Source organism: Panthera tigris, chromosome C1 (assembly GCF_018350195.1).
Source record: "Panthera tigris isolate Pti1 chromosome C1, P.tigris_Pti1_mat1.1, whole genome shotgun sequence".
Taxonomy (NCBI): domain Eukaryota; kingdom Metazoa; phylum Chordata; class Mammalia; order Carnivora; family Felidae; genus Panthera; species Panthera tigris.
The window spans coordinates 147,299,333-147,320,497 of NC_056667.1; the positions used below are offsets into that span (position 1 = coordinate 147,299,333).

The window sequence follows — 21,165 nt, forward strand, 5'->3', positions numbered from 1 at the left end:
GATGGCTAAAACTTTTGTTCTTTTCAGGGGCACCTGGGTGGCTCAGTCAGTTAAGCGTCTGATGTTGGCTCAGGGCATGATCTTGCATGAAATCTTTGTGATTTCAAGCCCCTTGTTAGGCTCTCTGCTGTCAGCACAGAGCCTGCTTTGGATCCTCTGTCTCCCTCTCTCTCTGCCCCTCTTTTACTCTCTTTCAATCTCTCTCTCAAAAATAAACAAATGATAAAAAAAAAATACATATATAAAACTTTCGTTCTGTTCACATTGTTATATTCCCTATCTCTAATGTGTAACAGTTAGTAGGGCTCAAATATTCGCTCTTTCCTTTAAGAAGAGAGTTGGCTGAGAACAGAATCTTCAATCCCATCTTAAGTGAGCCCAGCTTGGAGGGTTGTTATTTATCCTCCACTGCTCACAGTTGAGACCGTGGAGCAGGAATCCCTAGGAGGTCCAGGACAGAGTGGTTGACTGAGGGTTCTGAAGACCACTCCATATTCCTTCTCCTCTCTGAGTGGTGGAAGGGGCCCCCATAGGAGATGAGGGTCAAGGTTAAAGCTGCCTCCAAACTTCCGTGAATTCTCGAAACGTGCATGCAACGTGCAGGTGCACTATGCCATCTGTCTTGTGTGGCTTGCTGGCAGGATTTCATATCCTGTACTCACCCCTCCTGCCATGCCTCACTCTTCCATGAAGAACACAGTGGTCACATTGCCCCTAAAACTTTGGGGGATCCTGACAAAAAGTAAAGCTTGTCAGAAGGAGCATGGCTGGGGAATACACATCAGAATCTAACATGAAGCTTTAGAAATTAGAATACCGGGACTCCCCCCCCCTCCCCCCCCCCCCCGCCCCCAGGTGTGCTAAGCTAGAATTTTGAGGATGGGGAGGGAGTCCTTACTATTTATGTTTGCTTTTTTAAAAGCTCCTCAAGAGGTGATAGTGTATAACTTCTTGAAAAATATTTGTATGTGGAGTAGACTTAAAAACAAAGAAGTTCTTTCTTAGGCTGAGCAGATGTTTGGGGGAATTATTTTTGAACTCTACTAACTAGTTTAACCAGTTTATACAGCCAAGCCAAACATTCCCTTGTTGTGCCATAATTTGTATTGTAGAACCATTTTATAACTTTAAGTTAAAATTGCCTGGGAGACAACACTTTCTATGGTTGTAAGTGTACAAAGAACGAGAAAAAATGACATTGAAGAACAATTTTCTAAATTTAATAAGAGTTAGGGCTTATTTAGAAATCCAGGTGGAAATCTGCTTAAATGGAATTTCACCCAAAGTATGCAGAGATTTGCATATTGAAACCAAAGCTTTTTGACCTGTGGTGACACCATTTTCAAAGTAATATTGAAATAGCAATTTAAATATATTGCCCTTAGAGATTTATTTGACAGGAAATTTATTTAGTAAGGTATACATTTTTTTCCCCTTCCGGGACGTTTCTTGGTGGTAGAGAATTAGCTAATTTTTCTTTATTCCTTCCCTGGGACCATCTTCAGGAAGTAGATAGGAGCTTAATAGCAAAGATCAAGTTAAATGTTTTTTAACTATGTCTTTTTTGCAAATTCCCTTTCTCTGGAAGAAAACCTTGCAATTTGTTACTTGAGGTTTTAATAGTTTAATTGATTTGACAGAGAATAGGTTTCTTTTCAAGATCAAAGAATCTTACTGTTTAGTAGGACTTCACAGATGGCCTATTATCTGTTTTTTATTGCCTCAACTTCATGGAAACTGCTCTTGTTAAGGTTACAAATGACCTCTGCTAGGACTCTTGGCGTGACTTTTCTGTAGCACTTGATACTACTGACTTATTTAGTTTTGAGAGAGCATGAGCGGAGGAGGGGCAGGAGTGGGGGCAGAGGATCTGAAGGTGGCTCTGCACTGACAGCAGCGAGCCCAATGAAGGGCTCGAACTCATGAACTGTAAGATCATGCCCTGAGCTGAAGTCGGATGATCAACTGACTGAGCCACCTAGGTGCCCCTTTTGCACCATTTCTGATATTTGCATCCCTGCCCCCTCCCCTGCCTCTACAAGGCACCTCATCTCTAGGCTTCTGTCTGCTTTTCCCACATTGGTCATTGGCACTATTCAAGCCAGAAATGTGACTCATCCTTCATCCTCCCTCAGTCAGCCCATATCTTAATTTGCAATTAAGTTCTATCACTTTAATAACCTAAATAATAAAGGAAAAGGCCAGTCCACTGACATTTAAATATTATAAGTATTAAAAGTTGCAGTTTGGTTTGTATAAGCAGATAGAATAACATGAGACAATTGTGACCATTTATATAATACACATTTTATGCTCAGCGTAGGCCTACATATGTTGTCATGTTATTTCTAATTTTCACAACTATTCTGTGGCATATTATCTCTGTTATAAATGAGGACTCTAAGGTTCAGAGAGATTAAATTACTGGCCTAGGATCACAGGGCAAGTAAAGCATGGTGGGGTTGGGATGGGGGGATTTTAAACCTGTGGGTTGGTCTGCCTGACTCCAAAGCCTTTAACACCATGTCACCATGTCTTGCTGTGTTCCCATAATGCCACAGTGCCATTGTAGACCTCTGGTTGGTAGGTTGACTTTGTTGAGGAACTGGGTGTTATTCAAATTTGTGTGTCCTATATTTTTTCATAATAGTAGGTGCTAAAGGCAAGATTTTTTTTTAAATGGGGACTTTCTAAAAAAGTGTTTATTCGTTTATCCTGAGAGAGAGAGTGCACACACAAACGAGGAAGGGGCAGAGAGAGTAGGAGAGAGAGAATCCCAAGAAGGATCTGTGCTGTGAGTGCAGAGCCCGACACAGGGCTTGATCCCAAGAACGGTGAGATCATTACCTGAGCTGAAATCAAGAGTTAGACACTTAACCAACTGAGCCACCCAGGCACTGCTAAAGACAAGATTCTTTTTTTTTTTTTTTTTTTTGTTTTAAATATATGAAATTTATTGTCAAATTGGTTTCCATACAACACCCAGTGCTCATCCCAAAAGGTGCCCTCCTCAATACCCATCACCCACCCTCCCCTCCCTCCCACCCTCCATCAACCCTCAGTTTGTTCTCAGTTTTTAACAGTCTTTTATGCTTTGGCTCTCTCCCACTCTAACCTCTTTTTTTTTTTTCCTTCCCCTCCCCCATGGGTTTCTGTTAAGTTTCTCAGGATCCACATAAGAGTGAAACCATATGGTATCTGTAAAGACAAGATTCTTAATGGCAAAGCCATGGACCATGTCTTCTGTGGCTTTATCTGGGTTCAGTTCCTGGTTCTTAGATGTGCATTAGCTAGGTAGCCAAGGTTAGGATGGTGGGATCATGCTGCTTATCCTCCCAGAGTTCTTATGAGAAACAGGTGGGATAGCAGAAGAAAAAGTGCTCTAAAATTTGGGTGCGTTTTGGGGGAAATGATTAGTTGTGGATGTCAATAATTGACTGCTCAGATGAGCCTCTCTTTAAGTTTTTACTTTATAATTACATTTAGTTAGCATACAGTATTTATATTAGTTTCAAGTGTACAATATAGTGATTCAACACTTCCATACACCGATTGGTGCTCATCATTACCAGTGCACTCCTTAATCCTCATCATCTCTTTCACCCCTCCCTGCCCACTTCCCCTCTGGTAACCATCAGTTATCTATAATTAAGAGTCTGTTTCTTGGTTTGTCTCTCTCATTTTTTTCCTTTGCTCATTTTTGTTTCTTAAATTCCACATGTGAGTGAAATCATAGATATTTGCCTTTTCTCTGACTTACTTCGCTTAGCATTTTAATATCTAGCTCCATGTTGTTGCAGATGGCAAGATTTCATTCTTTTTTATGGTTGAGTAATATTCTGTTGTATGTATATACATATACATATGTAGGTGTATGTATATATACATATACATATATATATATGTGTGTGTGTGTATACATAACCTCATCTTCTTTATCCACTCATCAGTTGTAATTTGGCTATTGTTGATAATGTTGATATAAACATAGGTGTGCATGTATTCCTTTGGATTAGTGTTTTTGTACTCTTTGAGTAAATAGCCAGTAGTGCAATTGCTGGATCATAAGGTAGTTACATTTAAAAATTTTTGAGGAACCTCCATATTGTTTTCCACAGTAGCAGCACCAGTTTGCATTCCTACCAATAGTGCACTAGGGTTCCTTTATCTCCACATCCTTGCCAACACCTGTCATTTCTTGTGTTGTTGATTTTAGCCATTCTGACGAGTGTGAGGTGATAGCTTATTGATTTGCATTTCCCTGGTAAGTGATGATGAGCATTCTTTCATGGGTTGGCCATCTGTATGTCTTCTTTGGAGAAATGTCTGTTTATGTCTTCTGCCCATTCCTTTTTTTGTTTTTGTTTGTTTGTTTGTTCTTAAGTTTATTTATTTGATAGAGACTGAGACAGCACAAGTTGGGGAGGGGTAGAGAGAGAAGGGGAGAGAGAGAGAATCCTAAGCGAGCTCTGTGCCGCCAGCACAGAACCTGATGATGCAGGGCTCAGATTCATGAAACTGCGAAATGTGACCTGAGCCAAAACCAAGAGTCGGATGTTTGACTGAGCCACCCAGGCACCCTGTCTTCTGCCCATTTCTTAACTGGATTATTTGTTTTTTGTGTGTTGAGTTGTAGAAGTTCTTTATATATTTTGGATACTAACCCTGTATTGCATTAAGTCATTCGCAAATATCTTCTCTCATTCTGTAGTTGTCTTTTATTTTTGTTGTTTCCTTCGCTGTGCAGAAGCTTTTCATTTTGATGTAAACCCATTAGTTTATTTTTGCTTTTGTTTTTCTTGCCTCATGAGACCTATCTAAAAAGAAGTTGCTAGGGCTGATGTCAAGGAGGTTACTTAAGTCTGTGTTCTTTGAAGATTTTTATGGTTTCAGGTCTTGCATTTAGATCTTTAATCCATTTTGAATTTATTTTTGTGTATGGGGTAAGAAACTGGTCCAATTTCATTGTCTACCATGTTGGTATCCAGTTTTCCCAGCACCTTTTGATGAAGAGACTTTCTTTATCCCATTGGATATTCTTTCCTGCTTTGTTGAAGATTGACCATATAATTTTGGGTTTATTTCCGGATTTTCTACTCTGTTCTATTTATCTGTGTGTCTGTTTTTGTGCCAGTACCATACTGTTTTGATTACTACAACTTTGGTTTTTTTGTTTTGTTTTGTTTTTGTTTTGTTTTGTTTTGTTTTAAGATTATAAATAATCTTGGGGCGCCTGGGTGGCTCAGTCGGTTAAGCGGCCGACTTCGGCTCAGGTCGTGATCTCGCGGTCCGTGAGTTCGAGCCTCGCGTCGGGCTCTGTGCTGACAGCTCAGAGCCTGGAGCCGGTTTCGGATTCTGTGTTCCCTCTCTCTGACCCTCCCCTGTTCATGCTCTGTCTCTCTCTGTCTCAAAAATAAATAAACATTAAAAAAAATTAAAAAAAAAAAAAGATTGTAAGTAATCTCTACACCCAAGTGGGGGCTCTTAACAACCCTGAGATAAAGAGTTGCATGCTCTACTTGCTGAGCTAGCCAGTCCTTGAGCATGGAACGTCTTTCCATTTTTTTTCGCCTTGTCTTCAGTTTTTTTCATCAGTATTTTATACTTTTCGGAGTATAGGTCTTTTCACCACTTTGGTTAGGTTTAATCCTAGGTATCGTATTGTTTTTTTGAGCAATTGTATATGGGATTGATTCCTTACTCTTCTGCTTCATTTTTAATGTATAGAAATGCAACAGATTTCTATACATTGACTTTGTATCCTGAGACTTTACTGAATTTGTTTATTGGTTCTAGCAGTTTTTTGATGGAGTCTTTTAGGTTTTGTATATACAATATCCTGTAATCTGCAAACAGTTAAAAGTTTTACTTCTTCTGTATTGATTTGGTTTCCTTTTACTTCTTTTTGTTGTCTGACTGTTGTGGCTAGGACTTCCACTACTATGTTGAATCAAAGTGGTGAGAGTGGACATCCTTGTTTTGTTTCTGATTTTAGGAGAAAAGCTCTGTTTTCCCCCCTATAGGATGATGTTAGCTATGCTTTTTTTCATATATGGCCTTTATTATGTTGAGGTATGTTCCCTCTAAACCTACTTTGAGGGTTTTTAGCACAAATGGATGTTGTACTTGGTCAAATGCTTTTTCTACATCTGTTGAAATGATCACATGGTTCTTATCCTTTCTTTTGCTAATGTGGTGTATCACATTGATTTGAGAATATTGAACCATCCTTGCAACCCAGGAGTACATCCACTTGATTGTGGTGAATGATTTTTTTTTTTTTTTAATGTACTGTTGAATTCAGTTTGTTAGTATTTTATTGAGAATTTTTTCATTTATGTTCATCAGGGACACTGCCTATAGTTCTTTTTGGTGGACTTTTTATCTGGTATTGGTATCAGAATAATGCTGCCCTCATAGAATGAATTTGGAAGTGTTCCTTCCCTTTCTGTTTTTTTTTTAGTGTAGTTTGAGAATAGGTATTAACTCTTCTTTAAATGTTCGGTGGAATTTGCCATGAAGTCATCTGGGAATTTTTTCAATTAAAAAATTAAATTTCTTTGTCGGTCATCAGTCTGTTCAAGTTTTTTTTCCTTCTTGTTTCAGTTTTGGTAGTTTGTATGTTTCTAGGAATTGATCTATTTCTTCTAGGTTATCCAACTTGTTGACATATAATTTTGAATAATTATGATTATTGGTATTTCTGTGGTGTTGGCAGTTATTTCTCTTCTCTCATTTGTGATTTTATTGAGTACTTTATCTTTGTTTTCTTGGTGAGTCTGCCTAGAGGTTTTATTCGTTTTATTGAATTTTTTTTTTTCCCCAAAGAACTAGTTCCCGGTTTCATTGACCTGTTGTATTGTCCTTTTTTAGTTTCTATATTGTTTATTTTGCTCTAATATTTATTAGTTGCTTCCTGTTGCTAGCTTTAGGTTTTGTTTGTTCTTTTTCTAGCTCCTTTATGTGTAAGGTTAGGTTATTTGAGACTTTTTTTTTTTTAATTCTTGAGGTAGGCCTGTATTGCTATAAACTTCCCTCCTAGAACTGCTTTTGCTGCATCCCAGGGATTTTGGACCATCTTAATTTTCATTTGTTTCCATGTACTTTTTAAATTTTATTTCCTGGTTGATCCATTTTTAGTAACATGTTGTTTAACCACCATGTATTTGTGGTCTTTCCAGGTTTTTTCTCATGGTTGACTTCTAGTTTCATAGTATTGTGGTCAGAAAGTACTCATGGTATGATTTTGATCTTGAATTTGTTGAGGTTTATTTTGTGGGCTAGTAGGTGTTCTATTCTGGAGAATGGTCCATGTGCACTTGAAAGTAATGTGTATTCTGCTGTTTTAGGATGAAATGTTCTGAATATACCTCTTAAGTCCATCTGGTCCAGTGTGTCATTCAAAGCCGTTGTTTCCTTGTTAATTTTCTGCTCAGATGATCTTTCCTGGATGTTATGGTCCCCTTCTATTATTGTATTTTGATCCATTAGTTTCTTTATGTTTGTTATTAACTGTTTAATGTATTTGGGTGCTCCCATTTGGGTAAATAAATATTTGGGTGCTCCCATTTGGGTAAGTAAATATTAACAGTCATTACATCTTCTTGTTAGATTATCTCCTTTATTATTATATAGTGTTATTCTTTGTCTTTAAATACAGTCTTTGCTTTAAAGTCCATTTTGTCCCATATATGTATTGCTACTCCAGTTCTCTTTTGATATCCATTTGCATGATAAATATTTCTCCGTCTCCTCACTTTCAATCTGCAGGTGCCTGTTGGTTTGAAATGAATCTCTTGTAGAGCCTTGGAGCTTTTATCTTTGTTTTTAAATAACAGCATGTGAAAATGTAGATTCTTCTGAATCTCTGGTCATGCTGTTTGACTCATTCACATGCTGGTCATAATGTAGGCAGAAAAAGCCCTTTCAAGTAAAGACTTTGTGGATAAGGATAGCATACATAGATCTGGTTATTCAAGCTTAGCTGTGTTAGAACAGGTGAGGGTACAAAAACCAGAGAGAGTATGTATGTAAGTAGAGGCAGGTGAATTATTGATTGATTGATTTACATTTATTTATTTTTGAGAGACAGAGCACAAGCAGGGGAGGGGCAGAGAGAAGGAGACACAGAATCTGAAGCAGTCTTCAGCCTCCCAGCAAGTGTTCAGCACAGAGCCTGATGTGAGGCTCGAACCCACAAACCAGGAGATCATGACCTGAGCTGAAGTCGGTCACCTAACCGACTGAGCCACCCAGGCACCCTGAGGCAGGTGAATTAAACAGAGTCTATTGACATTTTTTATTTAGTTAAATTGATCTTGGGAGGATGGATTTGAACATGGGTTGTGGTATACTAAAGCAAACTCCAAATCAAGGAGAGGAGGTTCTATACTTTGTATCCTCATAGGTCTCTCCTTTTGCCCTGTCCTGAGAAGGAAATACTCTTTGTTTTCCATCATCCTTCTCCCTTTTGCATCAAATTTTGATAACAAAAGTTTTTCTAAGGAGAGTGTCCCCTTTAATAAATACATAAAACCAATTTGTCATTGTAGAATTTAAAAATTGCTTAACATTTCAAAGTCTCTCTTTTTTTTTTTTTTTTTTTAACAAAGTTGCCCTGTAACTTTGGAGACAATGCTGTATTTTGTAGGGCTGTTTTAACTAGAATATAACAGAGGTAACCTAAAGCATAGTGGGTCCTCGGTGAATAGTAGCTCCTATTGTACCCACTTAGTTATCAGAAGCCTACAGTTTCAGATTTAAAAAGGCTTTTGCTGGTCCATGAAGAAAAAATTTGGGAAGGATTGATGTGAGATGGGAAGGGAGTCAGGAGAGTCTAAGGCAGTGGTTCCCAGGCGTTGGACCTTGAGAAGCAGAGTCTTCACAAGCTCAGACTTACTAGAAATATAATGTCTCAGCTTCAAACCAGACCTAAAAATCAGTGGCAGTGGGACTCCACAATTTGCCTTATTAGCAAGCCCTAGAGGGGATTTTGATGCACTTTAACTGACCTGAAGTTAGAAAAATTAGGCTGCAGGCTCCCCAAGTAGTCCAGTGGGGGGGATATAGTGAAGACCTCCCCAGAATTGTGGGAGTGGAGGGGCTGGAACTGGTGAGACTTAGTAATTTGATTGGCTATTGATCAGACCAGGAAGGAGGCCATGAGGATGTAGGGGGCTTGAGTCTGGTAGACTAAGCGGGGGTGGTGCTATCAACAGGAACCTGGAGCCCAGCCTGGTGAGTGGGTGTTGGAGGTCAGGGGAAGAGAAAGGTGAGTTTAGTTTGGGACACTTTGAGTTTGTGTTGCCAGGGTTGATGTCAGCAAGTTGGAAATAGAGTACTGGAACCACAGCACAGGTAAAACAATGGGGAAACCATATTTGTGAGCTGCCTGAGTGAAGGTAGCTGTTGAAGTGGGTATTCAGATAATTTTTCCGAGGAAAATGGTGCACAGAAAAGAGCTGAGATTGATGGGTTTGGAATTGGATGTTTGCGATAATAGCATTCAGTTTCTCCTTCGGCAGTATAAGTAGAAATATTGAGGAATACATTATGATAATAGTTTTAAATGAAACCAGATGATCGCAAACACGTTGGAGTTCATAATGCTATCTTTAGAGGCCCCATTCTGGGCAATAGAGGCTGATCTTGGACATCATTTAATCTGGGGATCTAAAGTTTAGGGTGCCAAAGGCAAGGTTCTTGTGGAGTCCGGATTCAGAGCGAAGGTGGCCTGGGGCAGGCCGCTGAGTTCCCCTGTCTCAGCCTCATTATGTGTCAAAGAGAACAAGGAGAGTTCTACCTTCTTGCTGTGAGGACGAAACAGGACCCCTCACTGTGGAAAAACTTAACCGTGCCTGCTTCATGAAGCGTGCTTTTGTGTCTCCACTTGGGCTGTGGTTTTTATGACGTTTTGTTGGATTTGTGGAGTAAAGGTCTTATGTTTGTAACAAATTTACAGTATTGGTTTAAGTACTGAGATAATTTTAAAAAGTCGTAAGTCTGGGGGCGCCTGGGTGGCTCAGTCGGTTGAGCGTCCGACTTCGGCTCAGGTCACGATCTCGCGGTCCGTGAGTTCGAGCCCCGCGTCAGGCTCTGGGCTGATGGCTCAGAGCCTGGAGCCTGCTTCCGGTTCTGTGTCTCCCTCTCTCTCTGCCCCTCCCCCGTTCATGCTCTGTCTCTCTCTGTCTCAAAAATAAAAAAACGTTAAAAAAAAAAATTTAAAAAGTCGTAAGTCTGAATTGGAGATGGATGGCTTTGTGGTTTTCAGTGAATTATCAATACATTGAAATATGTGTTTTATTAGGTTTGTGAGAAGGCAGAAGGGAGTCGGCTTAGGAAGTTTGCATAAAAACAAGGACCAGATAGTTAAAAAGCTATATCCAGCTTTGTTGTAGACTCAAATATTTTTCTGTACGAGAAAGATGTTTCCCTGAGACCACGGAAAGTTAGTACATCTGTGCAACATCTTCATTATATCTAGAACAATTTCACATCCACTGTTTCTAATTCAGAGTCATTCAAGAAACATGTGTTCCTGTTTTTCACTGGGTTCTAATTGGGATGTTTTTCCTTAAAGGGACCACACACTTCTATTTAGGAAATAACTTTGTCAACTGTGCTGCAACTACAAGGAACCTTCTCAGTTTGGAGACTGTAGAATCTGAAACTCACCCTCCCACCCCACCTCCCCCAGCTTCAAAGAAAAGGGATCTATCTGTGTATATATAGGTATGTGCATGTGTGACTTCACAATAGTGATTTTGTTCCTTAGGTCTCAGATATGCTTCATACTGTTGGTATGTGTTAAAAGAAGTGGCGACAGAATCCACGATCAAAGGTTTCACTGCAGAGTTACTAAGGACTTTAATTGAACCTTTCACTGCATTTTAGAGGGAAAACAATCTGATGTTCATACGTAGCATGTCACATAACTTCACGTGTAAAGCTTGAACTTCATAGGTTTGATTAAACTTCTGTGGGACTCCTAAAAATAATAACAGTTGTGATCTCTATGCATAGGGAATTACTCTGTAATTCACAGTTTAGCCAAAGTGTTTGCTGTTGGGTCGGGTTTGAATGCTACCAGTTTAGCCCAGCGCTACCCTCCTGGTTCTTCTACAGCTACACGAGGCTTGCATCTTCCTGGGAAATTTGGCTGCTGCCAGAGCTGAAACTGTGAGCCAGACTTAGGTAATTTTATTAGTCTAGAAAAAGTATTACGCTCCTGCAGCTGTTGTTGTAGGTCCTAGCCATGAAAACAAAAACCGTCTCAGTTACCCAGGATCCATGAGAAACTGGCAATAGCCCAATGTTAAGTCCATGTATTTTGGACTCTGAATTATATTTATCTTCATATGGGTATCCCCTGATTTAGGGCACACAGCTGGGGAATGGCCTGACCGTATGAGGCAGTGCGTGTGGGAGAGGCCAAGCCTTGGGTATCACCCTTAACTAGGAAGCCTGATCCAGTTAATTGGAAGACTATACTTGCTGGACCTTAAACACTTTTAAAAAGGATAAGGAGAGCATCCAAGAAAACAACACCATAATAAAATACACTTGTCCCATATATCCAACCTGGCTTTCCTGTTTTTGTATATTGTCTCACGGTGTAAATCCCCACAGGTCTTTTTCTCCTGCAATGCCAGGCTGGTTATTGTGGGTGGGTTAGTAATTTGGTGGTGATGGACTTTCTTGTTAAGTAGAACTTTTATAGATTACTATGAACACTAATCATGGGACTTGGCATTTAATTGCTAGGAGTGGTGCATACGTGAAATACCCCATCTTGCTAATGTGTGCCAGTCAGTAAATTGCGGTTTAATTTTCTGAATTTCAGTGGTTCTGTTAGTGGGATAAAACTGAGCTACTGTTTCTCTGGAAGCTCCTGGGCTATTAGCAGACCACTTAGCAAGTCTGAGTAATTGTCCTGTTGAGTCTGACTCTGATTCTTTGAGTCAGGGTTCCTAATCCTGCGATCATTGGATGCACTTCAGGGGTTCTGTGAATGTGGATGGATGGAGAAAAAAAATTTACATCTTTATTTTCACAACCTTTAACCAGAATGTGGCTTTTCCTTAAGTCATGAAAACATGCAGCATACAGTAGCACCTGTGGCTTTGGCAAGTAGAAATCAGATTTTGGTATCACATTGTGGGAAATAGTTTAAACCATCGTTTATGCCCATCATTGCTGAGAAAACTACAGTAGCTGTTAGCCCTGCTGCTGTGTCTTGTTATGTATGTGTTAAGCACACATCACTATTATCACATCTTTGCTTCTTAAATAGTTTTATATGTGCATTTCAGTGTAACTGATTTTCTTTGTAAGCATATTTTCTTCATCAGAATCATTCAGAAACATTCTCATGAGAGGATCTAGATTGCTGAAGCAGTCCGTGTCCCTTAAAAGGTCATAAGCTTCTGCCTTGGATGGCATCCTTGTGTCTTTCTCATCTTGCTTTGAGACTAGATTAGTTAACTTAAAAAAAAAAAGAAAAGTCTTAACATATTTGGCTTTTGCTTCCTAGTTGTCTTTGACTTTTATCATCTGGAGCTCTGACTTCCCCCCATTTTGGGGCTCTTGGGGTGAATGATAAAATAAGACCATCCCCTATTTCCAGGTGACCTTTCTTAGGGCCCACTGTAGCAGTCCCCCTTAAGACGGCTTACTACAATGAGTGTTTATGGCCAACAATGGTTTCCCTTACAAATTTCAGAAAAGAATACACAGTGCTCCATGTGTTGATATTTGCTGTAGCTATGGAAAAGATGATATTTGCTGTAGCTATGTATTAGTTTCAGTGAGTTCTCCATTGCATTATTGTGGCAGGCATACCCTAGTTTATTTTAGAACTTTCTATCCAAAGTTAAAACCTTATTATGTCTATTTGGACTGTGTAAAACTGCCCAGAGAAATGCTGGGCACCAGGCCATTCCTTGCCCCATCTCCTATTAACAGGTTTTATGAAATTCATTCAGTGAGAAATGGGGTGGGATTTTTGAGATCCTTTTGAATACACCGTTCCTAACTTCTGGATGTTAGGAATAGGGGAAGCATTGCCCGTGTGACATGGAGGTCTCTATCCCAGATACTCTCCCCCATTGGCAATATGGCCCATCTTCCAGTATTGTTCTTTTGTGAGCTCAGGAATTGAAGAACTTGCTTATTCTAGCATGTATTTTGTAGCATGACACCTCCAGGTCACAAATATTGACAACACTGATGGTTGAAATAACTCCTGGATGCCTAGCAGAACTTGGGCAAGTGGACAGTAGGTGTCTCTCAATAGAGCCAGACTCTTTCAGTATAGGTTTGAAACCTGGGATGCTGCTCTGTGGATGGAGGTGTGTGTGTGTGTGTGTGTGTGTGTGTGTGTGTGTGTGTGTGTGAGAGACCAACGATGATTTTTTTTTTTTCCTCCTATTTGGCAGTTTTTTTTCTGTCTGTCCACCTCATCAGGCCCCTGGGAGCTAGTCTGTCTCATTTTTTAATTAAAAAAGGAGGCATAGGAGGGACTATATAGTTAGGCTCTAGAGCAGGACAATCTGGATGGACACCCTGGTTCTGCTCCCTTGAGCTGTGTGACCCCGAGCAAATCACTAGCTTCTCTCTGCCTTTGTAGAATCGGGATCTTAATAGTACCTTCTGTGGATGGTGGTGGTAAGGATTAAATAACAATATATGTAGGCTAAGTGCTTAGAGCAAGGCCTGGTATGTAGTTAGTGTGAAATAAGTGTTGCTGGGTGCACATTAGAATCACCTAGGGGAGTTTAAAAAAAAATGACACTGGGTGTTGGGAACTCCCATGCTAATGAAATTAGGACCTGGTGGGGGGAGGTTATAACCTTGTTTGGAGCATCCTAGCACATCACTGACAGGAGTGGAGGAGGGATTTTGATGTCTTCTGTAGGGCTTTAAGTGAAGGATCCATCTGTCAGCTACATAAGCAAGAGATCTTTGTGTAATGAATAGCTGCCTTTCACGGCATCTTTGAAGTTGTCTGACCTTTTTCACTTTGAGGCCAGATGCAGTGCAATTTAAAAAATTTAATTTCTTTAGATTTATAATACCAGACTTCATTCAGCTGGCATTGATTGATTACCTTTTAGCAGTTTTTGAAAAATGGACTTTCTGACATGTCTTCAAGGTCTCTTCTCCTTTCCTATAAAGGCTTATCACCCATGCCATAGACTCCACTGAGGGGCTCTTTTTTCATCTGCAGTGATGGTTTAGCAGTGATGGTTTACCAGCTACTATGATTACAGTGGTCGTATGAACCAGAAATAAAATGTTCCCTGTGAAATTATAGCACCTGTAGGTGGAAGAGGCCTGGTTGTCCAGTCAAGCCAGAAAGGGAGCAGTATTCCTGTTAGATACAGGAGTCCATAAAAGGGGAAATAACTAGCCCAAAGTTATTTTGTTTACATAATGCCTTCTATCCTTATTAAGGGAGTTGTAGTTGCTATACATCAAGAAGGTAGTCAGTGTAAGCTGGGAGCTCATAGATCTGTTAAATGACACAAGTGGAAAACTTCCCAGAAAGAAGGGAAAAGAGAAGAAAATGTAATCAGTGTGGTTGTTATAGAGCTAACTGCCATTGTGAGGAACACGGCTTGGGTCTCCAGTTGCTGTAAACCTTACAGGGGAGCATCCTGTGACCCTAGTTATATCCTCTACAGAGTTGTGTGAGAGAGGATGGAAGGAAGCATGTTCAAAGACTGTGGTTCATATTCAAACCCTGGGTGGTCCTCCGTGGGTTTTGACCTCATGGCCAGTGGGGCTCACGCTTGATGTTGGCCTTCTCCCAGCTCTCCTTGGCTGGATCCATAACAACTACACTTTCACCCTTATGCAAAAGCCACCTTGTCTTTGAAGCTTGTATTATGCACTCTCCTGGTCACCTCCCTGTCCCCCTCCTCTCCTCCCCCCAGTTCATTGAGGACTTTGGAGTCAGCCAGTCAGTGCCTGAGCTTTCAAGTTCTAGTTCCACCTTTACACATTGTGTAACTTTGAGAAAGTTGTTAATCTCTCTAAGCCTTTCTGCTTCTTTTGGTTATAAAAAAAAAAAAAATCAGTAAGCTATCTCACAGGATTTTTTTTTTTTTTTTGAGGATAAAAGGAGATTATATATGTATGTAAAACTCTTCACTTTACCTGATATATAGTAAAACTTAGTAAATACTAGCTATTCGGGTGATGGTTGATATCCCAAATGCTGCCTCCATTACTGTAATAAGCATCTGAGTGGCCCTTCCATACACCAGGAATCAAGTTCCGTGATTTCTTTGCTTCCAGCAACCTGGGCTTGAAGACATTCCACTTTACCAAACAATGCTGTTGGCCATCATGTGATCTTTATCATTGTCTGGAATTGTTCCACATCCAAAATTTAAAAGTTTACTCAGAAGGACTGGACTTTTTTTCAACTTCCTCATTCACTTAGTGTGACTGTTTTGTTCTTTGATCTCCTTGAGACACAGTCCCTGTTCTCTCTGGCTATCAGACCTCTCGGGGCCTCCCTCCCTCCCTGTCTAGCCTTCATTCCATGGCGTACCACTCTCAGCACATCACAAGAGCACCCTTCTCAGTCTTGGAGCTCCTGTGCTGGCCATTCATTCGCTGGCTCATTCCTCTCCTCCTCTGGGTGGTCCGTAGGGCTGAGCATGAGGATACAGTTGCACACTCTGATCTGGTGCCATGGCTTGCTCTGCAGCCTAGATTGGGCAGTCAGAGCTGTTCAGCTGTCCTTTTAATCTTGTGCTTACCTTCCTCTCTTCTGCAAGGGCTGTTTTCAACCTTCACTGCTCCTTTCATACCTTATTTTTACTTTATAGAGAAAATGGAGGCATGAACTCCTAGCTTCCTGCCCATGTTTGTTAATATCATTTTCTTCCCTTTCCATCATATTATGTTTGACTTCGCATCCTTCTTTGCTTGGTACAAATACTTAGGAGTGTATAAAATGAAAAACTCCAAGCATAGGGCTGATTCCTTAATTGGAAAATCAGGTTGTAACCCTGTCTCTCTTTGCTGCCAGCTGGCCCAGGAGAGTCAGAACAATTTCCTCTAATCCTCAGAGCCTTGCATTTTATTAAAAAAAGTTTTTTGTTAATGTTTATTGATCTTTGAGAGAGTGTGAGCGGGGTAGGGGCAGAGAGAAGGAGACAGAGAATCCCAAGCAGGCTCGGCACTGTTGGCACAGAGCCGGATGCGGGGCCTGAACCCACGAACTGTGAGCTCATGACCTGAACCAAAATCAGATGCTCAACCAACCAAGCCACACAGGCGCCCCAGGACTTGCGTTCTAAATGACACTATTACGTTTGTTTAAATTTATTAAGGGATGGCAGTCTATTTTGAGATACAACCCTTCCCTTGGAGAATTATAGATGGAATAAAATTCTGTTCCTCCCCAAAGTATCCAGTGGTACTGGAGTGACCATACAAATTCTGTGCTGATGTGGGGAGTGGGGCAGGGTTTGACCATCAGACCTAGAGGAGGAAGCAGGTGGGTAAGAAGGCCTCAGGAGTAGGAGGGGCTTTGAGGTAGCTTTTGAAGTGGGCTCGGGGGAAATGCCTATGCTTTCTCAAATAGATCTACATATCTATGAATGTCTGGCTGGTGGTGGTGGTAGCAATATGGTGGTTACTTTGTCTTCTAGTTAGGAGCATTGCTGTTGGAGTAGGGAGGTATGTGCTTGGTTGGGGAGCTTCCAACCTGATGGCAGCTTCTGGGTGAGCAGGGGGTTTCTGTAAGGTTGGTGCTCAATCTTGTACAACAGCCATTGGCCCGGGAGGCATAAAGATTATTGCCAGAAGTGCTGCCCTTGGTTATCTTCCCATCTGAGTTTTTCCTGGTTGGAGGAGAATGTATTGATTTCAGGGTTTGATTTTTCTGTCATTGTACTTTTTCCTTCTGTATGCATATTTGAAATACCAAAATAAAACCTCCCTGTGACCTTCTGAAGGCCTGATAAAAGAACAGATCCTGCTGTGGAAATGTATAACTTTGACCATAAACTTGGAAACCAGTGGTTAGTACTGGAAAAAATCTTAAATTATTAGTCCACATCCCTTGCCATTGATTTTTGAGTTCCCTTTCATGACAACCTGTTGTTCATTCATTTAAAAAATGTACCTAGTGTTGATTGTGTATTAGGTACATTACAAGGTGCTGAGAGGGATTTGTAGAATTAACATTTTTCAGCATGATTTTGAGTCATAACCATATATCAGTACAAAGTGGGATGTGGAATTAAAGATAACCCAAAAAATTTTTTTTTAGTGTTTATTTTTGAGAGAGCGCGAGAGCATGAGCAGGGGAGGGGCAGAGAGAGAAGGAGGCACAGAATCTGAAGCAGGCTCCAGGCTCTGAGCTGTCAGCACAGAGCCTGACGTGGGGCTTGAACATATCATGACCTGAGCTGAAGTCAGATACTTAACTGACTGAGCCACCCAGGCAACCCTAAAGATAACTTTTTATGGCTATGGCCTGGGAAGGCTTTATGGAAGAGGTAGACAAGTTGGGCTGAACAAATCTCTTCACAAAATAAAAAAGCTCCTGCAGTCAGAAGGAAGTAGCTTAGTCTTGTTTTGCTTCTAAAGTGAAAATTTCTTTTTGCCAACTAGTTCACAAAATGAGAACTTCTTTAAACAAACTTGCATATAGTAATTGTCTAGTAATTTGAAATACCAGCTTGGGAGAGTCAGGTTTTTTAATTTCTTAATTTTGTAAAAGATTTTATTATTTTTCAGGAATCTTTATACCTAATGTGTAGCTTGAACTCATGACCCTGAGATCATAAGCCACATGATCTACTGACTGAGCCAGCCAGGTGCTCTAGGAGAGTCAGGTTTTTTTGTTTTTTTTTGTTTTTGTTTTTGTTTGTTTGTTTGTTTTTAAAGAAACTTTTCCCCAAACAACATGTATACCTTCCTACAGAATATGTAAAATATGGGTTGAAAGTGATTTCAATCTAATTGATAGTTTCCACTTAATTTGTGCATCAGAATTTAAACATATGAGTTGAGACTTCATGCCAATAGATCTTTTAAATTCACACTGTGGGACTGTAAATTTACTATGCATTTAATAACTCATACTCAAATCGGAAGTCTTTTTGCTTATGACCAGCCTAACTAAAGAAAAGAACAGCAGAATTACAGTTTGTAGAGTGGTTTTGAATAAAGAAGAGTGAATGATTGGGCCTGTGTGTCTTGGGAAATAAATTATAGCCCAGTGTCTCCCCCACCTTTTCTGGCTGACGCATCTGAATCCTGGAGAAGTTCAGTGACTTGTTCCTAGTTACAATGTGTGGGCCACAGCTGGGATTAGGTCTCTTGATTCTTAGGCGGCTTCTACTGTAAGAGGGGGAAAAAAAGGCTGGGGTTAGGGGGCACGGGGCACCAGGAGCCAGAGCAGGGAGAGAGACCTACTGGAATTTCAAGTATTCATCAGGGGTTGTTTTTTCCCCAGCTTCATGGGAGCTCTAAAAGAATGTTGAGATGTGGCTCTTGCTTTCAGGAAGCTTCTATAATGTAATTTTCCGTGAATTTCCAGCCAAGGGCCAGTGCCCCAGCTAGCAGGCCCCTTTGTTTCCTTTTGTGGTCTCTATGCTGCTTTGTTTTCTTAATTTGCCCTGTTCTATATATTATTTATCTTGAAGGGTGCTTCAGACCTCCCACTGCCACCACACATTTCCTTTCTTTTAATAAACACTGAGGATTGCTAATGCAAAGAAAGTTCCACAGGTAGTCATACCAGAGGACATGGCTATTATTTTGATAAGTCAGACCTTAGTAGGGTGGAAAAATATTTTCAAACCCTTAAAGATGAGGATGTTTTTGATGTCTCTCCCTTTTCTGGGGAAAAAAAAAATCCTTAATTATGTACAACTTAGTTTTCAGTGTTTCACTTGTAAATATCGCTATTTTGATTTGCTTAATTTTGGCAAAAGGGAGCCACCTTCAGAAACAGCGTTGCTTTGAGGTCAGATATATGGTTTGATGGGAGATGCTCCTTCTAGTGGAGTGCATACAAACTCAGGATAACTGGATAATAAAATTTTGTTACCAGGAGATTTTAAGGTTAATTCAGGTGTTGACTTGAAGGGGTATTAGGAAATGTAGCATTCCTTCCCTACTGTCTCATTGCCTGATGTCACATGAATTTAACTGTGTTTTCTGTTTCTGTGTTTCTTGTGAATGAAAATCTATAGGAATGTTCCTTGTAACTTATAAACTGCTATAAATGTTGGCTAATTGCTTGATTTGGAGGAAGTCGCTCATCTGTGTTCATTGCAGCCTAGTTAAATCTGTCAACAAATACGGAGAACAGAGTGCGTACGGAGCCTGTGTTCTGGCTTCTGTTTGTATTAAAGAATTAGCATAGTCCCTGCCCTCAGCTCACAGATTCCACTTGGAATTGTGTAAACAGGCAGTATGGCACTCCAGAAGAGGAGAATTTTAACACTATGTTACTCTGTGATTCCAGACAAGGTGGTGATGGTTACGATGCTACCATTGTGACTGCAAACCAGAACAGATTTGGTCTTGCATTTAAATCCTCCCTGTTTTACTTAGGGTGATCTTTGTTATAATTTGCATATCATTGTAATTACTGTGTAGAATGCTAACACATAACATGGAGATGATGTGCCTATCCCCAAAGACTTTGTGTTAAAGGAGAAATCCAAAAAGTGAAAGTAAGCTTGGTAGTTTATTTAACTTCTGGGCATTTTAAAAGAAAGAACCTATGGTATTTGGGAAACTTAGATGTTGAATGATAGTAGGAAAATAAGGAAACTCCTCTCCTCTCCTCTCCTCTCCTCTCCTCTCCTCTCCTCTCCTCTCCTCTCCTCTCCTCTCCTCTCTTCTCCTCATTGGTTGTCTAGGGTTAACATTATTTATTCACATTTTATTTTCTTTTAAATGAAAATTATAGCAACTTTCCCCCATTAGAGAATTTCAGAGCCTGATCTAGGGGCTAGTCTTTTCTCTCTTCCTCAAAAGTATATAATTTAAATAAATAGAAGCTGAAGTTACTTTTGTACTCAGGTACACTCAAAGTTTCTCCAGGTCATAGTTCGAATAAGTCTTAGAAAATAAATTTAAGCTTTTCCCCTTGACTTGCTGTTTATGGAGGAAAGCAGGAACTGGAAAGAAAAATTACAGTGGCTATCTGATAGCCTCTTTCACTTAACTCAAGACCACTGATGTGGAAGATGTGACTATCCTGAAAATAGCTGAGCTCCCCAAAGTAGGCATCCAGGGAGTCTGGGATGAGATGCCCAAGCCTATGTCTCCTAGTCCTCACCCTGTGGGACATGTCTTTCCCATGGCAAAGCAGATATGCTGTGGGTTGGAGATGACCAGGGTGATTAATCAGGGGCAGCCTCACTGCCATGGTGGGGCCTGAGCCAGTCTGTGGTCCAGAGAAGTACAGGGCTCTGGGAGAGCTCACTAAGGGACCATAGCCAAGCTCTGTTGGCACGACTCCATCAATAATTTTCTTTTATTTTTGAAGTATGTTGTCTTTGTTAAATGACAAACCTTAAAGGTTGATTGATTTGGAAAAGAAAAAATCTAAGCTTAGCAGGCATCTATTATTGAATTTTGTCCACCATTTTTTACACAACATTTTTCAGTGTTTCTTTTAAGCATGATCATAGAAATTGGTGTTGCCACAATTTGGTGGTCTTCCCAGGTTCAGTGCTTGCCCTTCAGGTGAAACCCAAATCTTTGCACCAGGGTTCACTGAAGTAGCATTTTAATTTTTTTAAGTTTTTAAATTTATTTTGAGAGAGAAAGAACATGGGTGTGCCTGAGTGGGGTCGAGGGGCAGAGAGAGAATCCATAGCAGGCTCCATGCTGTCAGCACAGAGCTTGACGCAGGGCATGAACCTACAAACTGTGAGATCATGACCTGAGCCAAAACTAAGAGTCGGACACTCAACTGAGCCCCCCGGGCACCCCTCACTGAAGCAGACTTTTTTAAAAAAATTAGGCTGTAAGCCTTTTGTGTGTGCACACTTGTTTTGTAAAGTGATTTAACTCTATTAAACTTTAGCGTTCTCCAAATTCTGCTTAAAATACTGTCTTCCTGGTATCTCTAGGGTGGGTTGATTTGTTGTTGATTTTGGTTTGTTGGTTTGATTGCTC

The 21,165-nt window shown here is 40.3% G+C and overlaps 1 protein-coding gene across 6 annotated transcripts in view; it reads left to right on the top strand.

Moving 5' to 3' along the window:
- The window catches only part of TANC1 (tetratricopeptide repeat, ankyrin repeat and coiled-coil containing 1), a 238,939-nt gene that overhangs the window by 55,710 nt on the left and 162,064 nt on the right, over positions 1-21,165 (top strand). The gene's annotated exons all lie outside the window — the stretch shown is intronic.